Here is a 14,282-nt window from a genome sequence, read left to right as displayed (position 1 = left end):
AATAATCGAGCGAGGCGTAGCAGAAATCCGATCGCAAGAGCGGGATCGTGCACACGCGCGTGTAAGAGGTCAGAGCTGGTGGAAAAGTCGTCGTTGTCGGCTTGGATTTATCGGTCGTGCCGATTCATCGAAACGTCGTCGCGACATTTCCGATATCGAGACGAGGGCGTCTCGCGTGCGGTCGAAAATAAAATATTAAATTTAGAATTTTATTGCAATTATCGCATGACACGCATATATCTCGCGCTATTTCACGACGAGGCGTATCTCGGGAAGGATGGGATGGAAACGAAGGGGCGGGGGAGGCGGAGGAAAGAGCTACGATGTGTCCCGAGAGGAAAATGAGATTTTAAATTTCTTCGAAAAATATGTAAAATGATTATTTCGTATCTCTTGTCACGTGTGTAATCGTCCAATGGTTATCACGTGACCCTTCGCTTCGAAAATTATATGGTTTGTCGTAATACACGATACACGACCGATGATTATATCTCGGTCACGCATGATTGCTTCATACCCATATCTCTCCAGAGATTCTCTCTCGAAAGTCAGCCGCGCGATCGTGATATCGGGAAGGAAAAACCTTGTAAAAAAAAAACCGAGGCAATTGACTCAAACAAACAAATACGGAAGTTTTTGAATCATTTTTCAAACGGTGATTAATACATAAGTCGGCCACGGAAAGTTCCTTGGATTTTCCAATTTTAAGAATTCTGCTTTTGAATTTTACTTAAATTCTTTTACGAAAATTTAAAATTCGATTATATCAATAAATGTATATGTTATGTATAATTATTGCTGGCATTAATAGACTTTAGGCGAATCCGTACGAAATTGTCGATATCTTTGCTTCTATTTGCTCTTAATATTAAGTAGTTAATATTGGTTTTCTGAGCAGGAAATGTCTCGCTTTGACATCTATTATATCTATTCAATTTACCTCCATGAATATTAAATAATTAATTTAAGCAATTTTGAATATACTTATCGAATTTTTTAATAATAAACTAAAATCGCACTTTAATTACACAAAATTCAGTGCGATTTTTCTTGCAGAAATGATTGAAAAATCGGAAGTTTCTTGGCACTGTCATTTTTTTAAATCTTAAATTGACTCCCTAATATTTATCTCTTTTTAATGTGCTTGTTTTAAATATCGATTTCGTTCGAGTTACGAATAGCAAGCCAATTACTGAATAATTATGAATAATTTATTTTATAATATAATTTATTTATATTCTAATTTATTTTATAATAACATTCTCCATAATTATGCTTATAATTCTTATATTATTATAATATTATTATAATAATTATTAATATTATAATAATATAAGAATAAGAATTATAATAATATTATAATAATAATATTATAATAATATAATTATTAAATATTATTATATAATATTATTATATATTATTATATATTATTATAATATTTCTATAATAATTCTTACATATTTTATATTATAATTTATTTTATAATAACATTCCCTCTCTATAAAACCCAAAATTTCGATATGATTGAACGATTCCGTTGCTTGGATAGTTTCGTACGTATGTCAAATAATTGGACAGAGAGATTCAAGATTCGTAAAAGACCACGAGGATCTGGCAAGATGACTGTGAAATGGTACAATATGGGTTTTTGCGGCGAAACGAGAATATCCATGGAATTCCCGTTGCCCTTGGAATGTTCGTATTAAGAGTTCGTGGCCGACGTCGTGTCTGGACTCCTGACGCGCGCCAAGATAAGTCGAGCTTCCTCGAGCGTTTCGTTCTTACGTAAGCGGTGTCGACGGGCGTTATATTGCTACCGTTTACGTCGGCGCATAACGTTAAGGTGAAATCGTGTGTAGTTTAAGCGCGGCACGTTCGGGTCGGCGGGAACCTTGAAGCGAGAATACATGCAGGTGGAACGAATTTTCTTTTTTTCTCTCTCTCCGTCTCTCCTTCCTTCTCCCTCTTGTGCGAGACATCGCGCGCACCTGTCGGTCGTCCTCAGGGAATTCCTGCGAAACGACAGAAAGTCGCTGCCTCGCGAAGCGGCTCGAAGGATGGCAATATATCTGCTTTAATTGGACGGCGTTATGTACAAGTGGATTAAATCCATAAAATTAAAAGAAAATTAATTATACACACGGCCGAATAAAACTCGCGCTCTAATTTATTCGGCAAATTTTTTTATTTTATTTCGAGTGTAAACAAATTTATAAAAGTCACCAAATTTATGGTATATATATTTATTATATATATTATATATATAATAAATGTATATAATATATATAATAAATATATATTTATTATATATATTATATCTATTATATGCAATTTTATGTAGACTGTTTTTTTTTAAGTAAAAATCTCAAAACCCTTGGCTTAATTTATACTTGGTATTCTAGGTTTATAGGGTAGAATCTCATTTTTCGTCGCTGCAATCGTTTCTCTCGATCTCTGGGGTAGAGGTGGGAGTGAAAGTGCGGTAATTTCGGGACACCCTGTATATTACTCGTCGTCGTCGCGTGCGACGCTATCGCAATCAGAAACGCAACGTCACGTTGCGTTCAAGACGACTGTCGCTCGAATGCGCCAGAATGCAATCGTTCCAAACGTTCGCGCGTTGCATTTTTACAATTAGCTGAAAATCCAATTTTATCTGTTTGCTGATAACGCTTCGCTGAAATCTCTGCGATACGCAACTTTGCAACCCTGATTGGCGCCTCGATGTCGAATCGCTCGACTTCGATCCCCGTAAAATTCGTGATGAAAAATAAACATGCGATTTTTCTTGCGCGCGAGAAAATCTATGTATCTTAATTAATATTATCTCAATCTTTTTTACATGATTACGGATATACGCGGTGTTAAACAAGTCGGGACACGGTCGAATATCTCGATAAGGAAGAGTTTTACTGGAAAGTGCTTCGGAAAAAAGTTGTATGGCTTCGAGGGCGACTTAACATGGTACCATTGGATTGACTTTGAAGAGTAATATGAAGGTCACCTGCAATTTCTTAAATGGAACCCACTCTTTCTCATTACATATTCTTGTAGCTTATCTCGAGAGCTTTCCAAAACACTATAATTAAGTTAGTTTTCATTAAATACTTTCCGAGTTATGAGACTTGAAATCGTTTCTTAATTTTACGTAAACCGTAAAATATCATGTAAGATATTCATTTTTCAATTATCTCACCTTAATACTTTTATGTACAAAATAATGAGAGGAATCAATTGATGTAAAGAAAACACATAGTTGTTTGGAAAAAAATATGTAATTTGCAATTAATTACATATTTTTTTTAAATAACTATGTGTTTTCTTTACACCAATTGATTCCTCTCATTATTTTGTACATAAAAGTATTAAGGTAAGATAATCGAAAAATGAATATTTTATTTTATGATTTATATAAAAATTAAGAAATCATTTCAAGCCTCATAACTCGAAAAGTACTCGATGAAAACTTACTTTATTATAGTGTTTTGGAAAGCTCTCGAGGTAAGCTACAAGAATATGTAATAAAAAATAGGCGGTTCCATTTAAAAAATTGAGGGTGACTTTCATGTGAACGCTTCAAGTAACTATTTAAGATTCAAATTAATGACACCATCTTATGTCTCTTTTAAAACCATACAACTTTTGTCCGAAACACTTTCTAGTAAAACTCTTCCTTATCGAGATATTCGACCGTGTCCAGACTTTTTTAACACCGTGTATTTAGAGCTCACGTTCATTCTTCAGCGCTAAAATAATAGCAAAGAAAAGGAGTCTTTATTTTCTTTTAATTAATGACGCATCTCTTTATCAGCTGATTGAATTCGACGCAGGCAATATCTCGATGTCTCTTTATTTAATCATTACCTGTGCGTCTCTATCGATTAATTCGAGTGCTGCGAAGCGTCTTTTTACGGAATGCAACGATAAAGAAAGAGTCCATATCGGACCACACGGTTTGACGCGACGAATCGGTATCGACAGAGGCTCTATATCTTTATTTATCTTACGGTTGTTTACGCCGCGAGATCCTGATTCTTCAGTTATGTAGGCGCTGAATCACGCACTCCCACATTTTTTTTTCCTCATCCCGATCCGGCCAGGCAGCGATGATGCCCACGCGATGCGCGCGCGCGCGCGCGCGCGTTCAATATTTTATTCCTCGTATTTCTTTCTCGGTGACTCACTCGCTGCCGCGGGTGCACTTGTTGAATCTCGCATACTCATTCCGATTGTTCGTGCTCCTTTCCTCTTCTCTTCTTTTCTTTCTCTCTCTCTTTCTCTCTCTCTTTCTCTCTGCATCTCGCATATATTCGTTGTAATTCGGTCGCGTGGGTGGAATATCGTTTCCAAAGCCTTTCGTAGAGCTTTTAATTTTCAGAGAGTACGAAACGTTCTTTCAAATATTTCGAAAAAATATAAGCAGTATATAACTGTTATATTAAAAATTATATAACTGTTTATGAAAGTTATGTTATTATGTTAAAGTTATGTTACATATTAATTATACAGAATGAGGGAAAAATATGGAAGTTCTGAAAAATTTCGAAATATCGTTTCCAAAGCCTTTCGTAGAGCTTTTAATTTTCAGAGAGTACGAAACGTTCTTTCAAATATTTCGAAAAAATATAAGCAGTATATAACTGTTATATTAAAAATTATATAACTGTTATATGAAAGTTATGTTATTATGTTAAAGTTATGTTACATATTAATTATACAGAATGAGGGAAAAATATGGAAGTTCTGAAAGATTTCGATAATTACAAGTTTTACGGGAAATTGTTTCGGACTTGTTTGTAACTGTTAATTGCAAATTATATATTTTTTTCTTAAATTACTATGTATTTGTTATATCAATGGATTCCTCTCATTATTTTGTATCTAAAAATATTAAGATAACATCATCAAACAATGACTATTTTATAAGATATTTTATAGTTTGTATAAAATTAAGAAATTATTTCAAGTCTTATAATTCGAAAAGTACTTAATGAAAAATAATTTAATTCGAATGTTTTAGAAAGCTCTTAAGGTAAGCTACAAGAATATGCAATAAAAAAATCGTTTTAAACGCAATTTTTATTCGAAATAATTTTCTATAAAATTTATATTTTTCGAAATTTTTCAGGGGTTTATTCTAAATATTTAAAAATTTTTTTGTATTTTTCCCTTGAAAAAGTGCCAATTAAATATCTTATAATTAAGATCACGTTTCCATAATAAATATTAATACATTGTTTAATGAATACAATAATTATACATAAATAATTGCATGTTAATACGTATCTTTATCAGATTTGTAATCCAATATTAATTTTTGCGATCGTTTAATAAGTGTCTTCTTTGTTTTCTAGATACATGATCGTTTATCAAGTACTATGGAGTGCTCGAACAACAGTTTCTTAAATGCGTACGACTTGAGCAGCGAGATAAGTAAGTAGAAAAAGTTACGTTTCCATTCTCCTCTTGCAACACGCGAAGGGCTCTCAATGAACGTCAAACGGAATGAACGGCGTAAATATAAAGCCGCGTACACATTTGTACGTCGATTTAAAGATACGTATTCACAGAATTACACATGTTACTTTTACGCGACGTTTATTATCTTAGAATTATTTACGTACGTCATTTAATAGAATTCCAATGGAATACTTTTACGCTTTATTTTTTTTTATCTCGTGCAAAAATTTAGTATCAAGTGTATTCCAATTATTTTCCAATCATTTGATTATGGAAGTGTGAAGTGCCGAGGATTTCCATTGGCGCATTTTTTTCTGCGATAAAATTCATTCTTATACGAGTGCAAATTTATACAGGGTGGACCAAAAGTCTGGATACAGTCGAATATCTCGTATAGAATGCATTTTAGAACAAAATGCTTTAGACAAAAGTTGTAAAGATTAAAGGTGTAAAGATTAAAGTTGTAAAGATTAAGTTGTAAGGATTAAAAAGATATATTTAACTGTAAAATCCATTTGACATCGAGCGTTGCCAAGATCAGGGAGATGTCAACTTGAATTTTTTAAATGGAATCCCCTATTTTTAATTGCATATTCTTGTAGCTTATCTCGAGAGCTTTTCAAAACACTATAATAAAGTATTTCTTCATTGAATACTTTTCGAATTACGAAGCTTGAAGTAATTTCTTAATTATACATAAACCATAAAATATCTATAAAACCATAAAATATTCATTTTTCGATTATTTTACCTTAATACTTTTATATACAAAATAATGAAAGAAATCAATTGGTCTAAAGAAAACACATAGTTGTTTCGAAGAAAAAATATGTTAATTGCAAATTCGAAACAATTATGTGTTTTCTTTACACCAATTGATTTATTTTATTATTTTATATATAAAAGTATTAAGGTACGATCATCGAAAAATGAATGTTTTATTTTATGATTTATATAAAAATTAAAAAATTATTTCAAGCCTCATAATTCGAAAAGTACTCGATGAAAAGATACTTTATTATAGTATTTTGGAAAGCTCTCGAGATAAGCTACAAGAATATGCAATGAAAAATAGGGGGTTCCATTTAAAAAATTCGAGTTGACTTTGCCCTGACCTTAGCGACGCCACTTAATGTCAAATGGATATTACAGTTAAATACATTTTTTTAATCCTTACAACTTTTGTCTAAAGCATTTTCTTCTAAAATGCATTCTATACGAGATATTCGACTGTATCCAGATTTTCGGTCCACCCTGTATATCTTGCATTCCTGAAATATTTCGTACTATTGTAAGACACTTGTAGAATTTTTCGCCTATTAATTACATGAAGAAACATTGAATTTGAGACAGTTTTATTGAGAAAAAATATCGACGCCTTAAGAGAGAGGCTAACGAGGGAACTGCTGCACCGTTATCGAACTTATCACTTATCGCTGACCGATGCGTATGCGGCCTGATTATTATTATTACACTGGCTCCGCGATGTCCGGCGCGCGGCACATCTTGCGACCAGCGAAATTCACAAAGGCGTTGGTCATGCAGATGCCTTATCACGTTGCGAAACGCCAGACCTAGACGTAAGGAGGCTGAGGGAGTGGGAGAGTCGCGATGGTGCGATGGCGGTTTGTTTCGCGCGACGCAATTCTATGTCTCTTCCTCAGCCTCCGCGATTAGCGCCTGTTTAATTAGTCGGGGGCGAAGAGAGAGAGAAGGGAAATTGACGCCAGAAGAGCCGCTCGCGAGTGCTCGAAAAAGAATTTGCACGTGTTATTTAAATTCACCTTCATCGATAGACTTCGTGCTCGATAGATTAATTGAGAAAAAATCGATTATAAAATATTATCAAAAATTACGCGTGCAAAAATCTCACACAGGCGTTCCTAGATAATAAACATCGATTCGTGTATCAAAAAATTGAAGGATATATAAGTTACAAGTTTCATTCATTCATTTATTCATTCACGTCGATATAATTCTATTGAATAAAAAGATAATTTATCTCGGCACGCGACTATTAATTAGATAAAAGTCTGAACGCATCTTTAGAATGCTATAAGAGTGTATTGAATTACGCTTCATAATCACATGAACAGGCGAATCAATGTCACGATCCTTTATGCATACCTCTGTCGAGTAGTTACAATGATGATGGATAAACAATGCGCCCGTAATCTTATCTAAAGTTAACCGGCTCGTAATTTCGCGCTGTCGACGTGGAATTGATTGTCCTTTCGTTTCGGAATTACGAGAAATTAAATTTAGCACAATTATATAAGGCACAATTAAAATTAATTTATTTAATCTCTTATCTAATTTCAATGATAAGCAATAAATTTAATATTGGTTTATCGCAAAAGTAAATAATTCGCGAAACATTTTAATACTAAAATCGAAAGTAATTACATTAATAATTTATTCTTGTAGCGATATGAGCGTGATGAAATTTTTTCGATTATATTTTCGAAATTATTTTGCGAAAACAATTTCAAAACTAGAATATTTCGATAGCAATTGATTTTGAAAACAATTTAATGTCAAAGTAATATTGTTAATTTTCCTCCTTTTTTGAACTATTTTATTGTTTTAATACTATTGCAAAAGGTAAAAATTTAATTTTTGCAATTTATTTGCATTATCTTTAATTAATTCTAGAGTATTTATATTTTATTTAAAAGTATAAATGCTATAAATGTTTTTTTTAGTGAAAAAACATTAACATAAAGCTACTTTTATCTTTAGTAATAATTTTTTCTATTAATTGAGAGCAATACATTCGAAATTTCGGACAATAACAAATTAATATTTAATTATGCCAGGTCAAAATTTTACTTCTTGTGAAGAGAAAAGAAGGTCACGAAGATCTAGAGGGATGCGCAAATATTACTGTACTAATAATACTGTACGATTCATGAATATTTAAATGTAGCCTGTAATTAGCTAGCCTTACAAACTCTTATAAATTCTCAAAAATTATTACGTGAAATAAAATGATCTCAATTATTTTTATCACTTAATTGCCAAGAATTTTTTTGCTATCGTATTTTTTCGCGAAATTTGAACTTACATATGTGTTTTTCAAGCAACTTATATAAAAATAAATAATGCAGAAAAATATATTTAACTACTGTAGCATTGCACACTTAAATATTCACGAATTGATATAATATTCGCAAATCCTATAATTCTAAAAATTTCCAGGTTAAAACATACGTAAAAATAATTTTCTTTAAATAATTTAAAATAATTTAAAATAACTTACCAGAATGAAGCGCAACGGTAGAGTCATAGAACATAACACGCGAGCTATAAAAAACAAATATATATCCACATTATCTATACATATATGAAGCGAGATGAAGTAAACAACATTTTTGAAAATAATTATTGTGCGCAGGTAAAATTATTTTTGTATCTTTAAATAAATAAAACATGATAAAAGAAATCACAAAATTTCTGAAAAATATATTTAAAGATATATACATATAACTTATATTTAAAATATATATTATAAAAAAATATATTTTAAACATAATATATTTTAAAATCTATTTTAAAAAATATATTTTTACAAAATAATTTTACACATAAGGGGATCAAAAAAGTGTTATTGTTTAGTCTCTTGACGAAGTCTCTCACAGACGCATCAGTTTCTCTCGAATTCAAATTTAGTTAAAATAACGTTTTTGTTTAATGTGACTTGTGCAATTTACAAGATTATCATCCATGCCGGTCTCCTGATTTTTATTACATCGGTATACTAAAATTGTTATATTTTAATTCGTTGAGCGTACTATATATATTCAAACCGTTAACTAATTTAGTAATCATTTATAATCTTTCCAGTATATAGGGACCACAACCATATGGTCGAAACGTCGTACTAATAAACAAAATTTCTGGCTAGTTTGGTCGACTACACTTTTTTGATCCCTTTATTTGACTAGCGACATCAAGATATTCATAACTTTTTAAACATAAGTTTATACAAAATGATGAAAAGTAGAATTTAATGTTCATATAAAAGTAATCTAAAAAATTACATATACATATATAATTTTAAAGAAATATAAATATTTTATTATAAATATTTGAGAAATATTTTAAAATAAAATCTAAAAAATAGACATGCTATACACGATGATGTAAACTAAGTCATTATTACCGAAGATAAACAAATCAGTTTTAACTAAAAATTCTTTAATTTTTAATTAGCTTTTACAGAAAAGAGATAACAAACTAACAAAATTACTAATTACTTACCACATGATTGCTTTGCCATTATTCGATGTTTCTTCGAGGTTTTTTTCTTCCTTTCTTGCTTATTTTTTATTGTTTCTTTAAAACACTTACACAACATTTACTCGCGAAAACGTAGTTAATTACAATCGTGCACGTACGAATTATAATAATATGACGATTATATGGCATTTTACACAGAAAAAAAGGACAGTCTTGTTTTGAAAATATCTTTAGTTTTAACATGGAAATCTTGAAATGAGATTATATTGCGTTAATTAAAGAAAAATATAATTGTTTGAATAATTACTTACTTCAATGAAGCCATTTTATATCGTTCAAGAAGATATATTCTTATGATTTAAGATTTAATTTTCTTGAATGGAAAAGAAACAATATTCAATAGAAAATAACATTTTTAAATCAAAGATTATAATTTTCTCAAAGTAGAATTAAATAATTATATATTCTTGAGAGGACAATTACAATATTGAAATAAGACTAAAACATTGTTGAAATTTAAAATTATTAAATTCTTCCAAGAAGATTATAAATTGTTGCGTATATACGAAACAATGAACGCGTTAATTTAAGTATATAAGTTTTGATTTGACATTTATTTTTGTTCTGTGTAATATCGAATTATCAGACCTTCGTCACATCTATAAAATTATAAAGACCACACAGAAAAAGAGGACATTCTTGTTTTGAAAATATATTTAGATTTAAGATTTAATTTTCTTGAATGGAAAATAAACAACGTTCGATAGAAAATAATATTTTTAAATCAAAGATTATAATTTTCTCAAAGTAGAATTAAATAACTATACATTCTTGAGACGACAATTACAATATTGAAATAACTAAAACATTGTTGACTATTGTTGAAATTTAAAATTATATATTAAATTCTTCTAAGATTATAAATTGTTGCGTATATACGAAACAATGAACGCGTTAATTTAAGTATATAAATTTTGATTTGACATTTATTTTTGTTCTGTGTAATATCGAATTATCAGACCTTCGTCACATCTATAAAATTGTAAAGACCACACAGAAAAAGAGGATATTCTTGTTTTGAAAGTATATTTAGTTGAATATTTTAGCATGGAAATCTTGAAATGAGATTATATACTGCGTTAATTAAAGAAAAATATAATTGCTTGAATAATTGCTTACTTGAATAAAGCGATTTTATATAGTTCAATCAAGAAAAATACATTCTTATGATTTAAGTTTTAATTTTCTTGAATGGAAAAGAAACAATGTTCGATAGAAAATAACATTTTTAAATCAAAGATTATAATTTTCTCAAAGTAGAATTAAATAACTATACATTCTTGAGACGACAATTACAATATTGAAATAAAACATTGTTGAAATTTAAAATTATTAAATTCTTCCAAGAAGATTATAAATTGTTGCGTATATACGAAACAATGAACGCGTTAGTTTAAGTACATAAGTTTTGATTCGACACTTATCTTTTTTCTGTGTAATCTTACTTACGATATTAAACGATATATTATATTAATATAATTAATCGCGAATTTTATTTTATATTTCGACGAGAGAATAAGACAGTTACATACGTATTTCGGGAGATACACGACGACGTACACGCACCGGCAGGAATGCTGTCCCGCTATGCTTGGTGACGCTCACTGACGTCACACTCACACAAGCGAAGCGCGCACATGCACGCAAGCCGGGCAGCGAGAAAGAAATTGGGGGTAGAGTAGTGAGGGGGCCATTCAATGTTCCGTCCTTCGCGCACGGCACAATAGCGAGAGAGAAAAGCACTATGAGACGCGATACCGAGTTAGAGGTGTCCGATAGCCGTCTCTCTCGCTCTCGTTCGAGCGTATTTCGGAAGATATGACTACGTACTGAGTGATTTTCGTTTGTAAACAATAACATGATATACGAGTCAGCTATTACCTAGTATATTTGGCGGATTCCTTGTGACGTGGTATTGTTTACAAGCGATCTGTGTCATTCATACGGCGAGATTCGAACGGGAAGGTAGCGGTATAAGACTTCCAGTGTGTCGTATTATCTTTCGAAGCACGTGATTTCCGCGTTTCCTCGTCGCAATATAAAATAAAGTACGCGATTAACGTCGTAAGTGTGATGTAAAGTGCCGTATGATCGTCGTATTCTTGTGATTTGGCGTGTGCGCGATCGTAATCAACATTAACGCTTTCACAAGTGTCGTGTGAGTGTCATCAAGGAGCGACAAAGACGAAGCGAGAGAGAAAGGGAACGAGATCCGAGGAGAGACACCGAGGGGACAAAAACCGGAACAACCGGGTGAGTAATTTTTATTTTTTGCTTTAATATTTTTATTTGTGAAAAAGTAATTCACTTATCTTATTCGCGATAACGTCTTAGATTGTATCGCATGCGTATGTTATCTGGAATACAAAATTATCTTTCCTTTATTAAGGAAGTTATCTAAATGGAATTTAAAGGTATCGATTCTCTGGTATTTTTTGACTGAAAAGACTTGTGAAAAGGAATAAACAAATGCGTTGTCGCCTCGATATCTTCCACTTGTCGCTATTTTTGGACGCTATCTGTGCAGATATTTATGGTTTTTTAATTTTGCTCTCGTCCCGTTTATGACACGTTTATGACACGCAAGCTCTTTGGACGAGTAATTTTTTTAAAAAATTGTCTCAATGACGCAAGACATCGCGTTAATGAATCAATAAGCTGTGTACGGAAAAGTAATTACGCTTTACGTCAACCGTGTGTCATTTGCTCGAATTTCGTCACTCGACGTGTACCGAGAGCACATATCGCGACTCAGGGTCGCGCGATCTCTCTCTCTCTCTCCCTCTTTTTGATTATTTCTCCCTGTCTCTCTCCCCCGATCGTTCGCGAGTGACGCAAACGAGACAGTTCGCGGCATTTTTTGTCATCCGTTTTTCTGAGAAACGCGAGTATATCTTTCGATGGTCGGATTAACTCATTCGAGCTGTCAGATATAATTTTGTGATTAGGAGGACGGGGGAACGAAGAATATTAAACTTCGTCTCCGATATGGCGATCGTGATTTATCGCGATCGTTTCGTCACGTTAAGCGTCGCGAAAAGGGAGACTACGAAGATATGAATAAATACTAAAATATTCGCCGCGCGCGATTATCTATCTTGATTTTATCGGAATATTTGAAAAGTCATGTATCAGATCAGATGATGAAGATTGAGGATACGGATCACTTATAATTGTTGTGTCTAATACTTCGTAAATATTTAATATTTTTTTCTGCCTTTTTAAAACTTGATTTTAATTATAAAACACGTATCACGCTTTTTATGTAGGCAGAAAAATTTAAAATAATAATTTCAATTATATATATATATATATATATATATATATATTTAATTATTTAATTTTAATTATTGAATTATAATTTAATTATTTCAATTATATATATATATTTTCTTCTAAAATTAATTAATAAATAAAATTAATTAAAAATCAATAGAGATAAAATTTTTCTTAACTCTAGAAAGAAAAATTTTACCTCTATTGCTTATTAATTAATTTTATTAATTAATTAATTTTAGAATTATATTTAGAAATGGAGAATAAAAGAGATAAACTTTAAGTTGTGTAATAAAACGTCAAGTGCAGACGCTAATTAAATGTATGGTATTACCGCCTTTTGACATAAGCCAATTATTGTTTATCTATACCCGTTAGTTCGCATTGCGTTAATTTTTCGAATCAATTATCGCGCCAATTATGAAGCACCGATATAAATAAATAATTTAGTCGTTTAATATCTTGGGGAAAAGTTCTTCGATTTTATCATTTTATTGGGCGCATGTCTCTTGCAAGATATTTCGTATCTCAATTCGATGATTTATTAATACTCGGTAATTTATTAATTCTCAAAATAACAAGAAGAACATTGAAGGCATTCCTTGCGGCGACGAAAACACAATGATACTTGAATAATTTGCTCGTACAATTTGTGAGAATATTTATCGGTCGCTTGTAATTCGAAAACTATTAATAGTCTTCCTCCTCGGCTCGATCATTAGAAACTTCGCAATAACCATCGTGCAGCATCCTGCACCTCGTGTACAGACAATATGCGATTACACAACGCATTGCCGATAGTCATAAACCACACACACATCCACAAATACGCACGGTATTCGGAATTTACGCGTGGGAGACGCGTGGACAAACGTTGTTGCACAGTCTCATATGCACGCACACGCGTGCGAAAATGATGTGCAGATCCTGCCGTGCTGATCCTTGGGCTTTCGCGTATGCACATTCATCTCGCGATGTTTTCGCGCACATTACATACGACGAGTTTGCGCATATGCGGCATAAAGTGTCGTGCCGAGGTTACAAACAGCTGATTCTCGGACGAATGTCCCAACATGACATTGCAGATTCCGAGCATTTGCGATAATTTTTTTTGTATCATTGTGCATCCCGATTCTGTCAAAATGTCGCTCGCGATCTCTCGTATGTGAAAAACGCGTGTAATTGAAAAAGACGTTTCTATACACAGAAAAGAAAGACATTCTTGTTTTGAAAATATATTTAGT

Source organism: Camponotus floridanus, unplaced genomic scaffold (assembly GCF_003227725.1).
Source record: "Camponotus floridanus strain SB8 unplaced genomic scaffold, Cflo_v7.5 scaffold18, whole genome shotgun sequence".
Lineage (NCBI taxonomy): Eukaryota > Metazoa > Arthropoda > Insecta > Hymenoptera > Formicidae > Camponotus > Camponotus floridanus.
The sequence above is the reverse complement of the archived record's forward strand: the minus strand, read 5'-3'. Positions refer to the sequence as shown.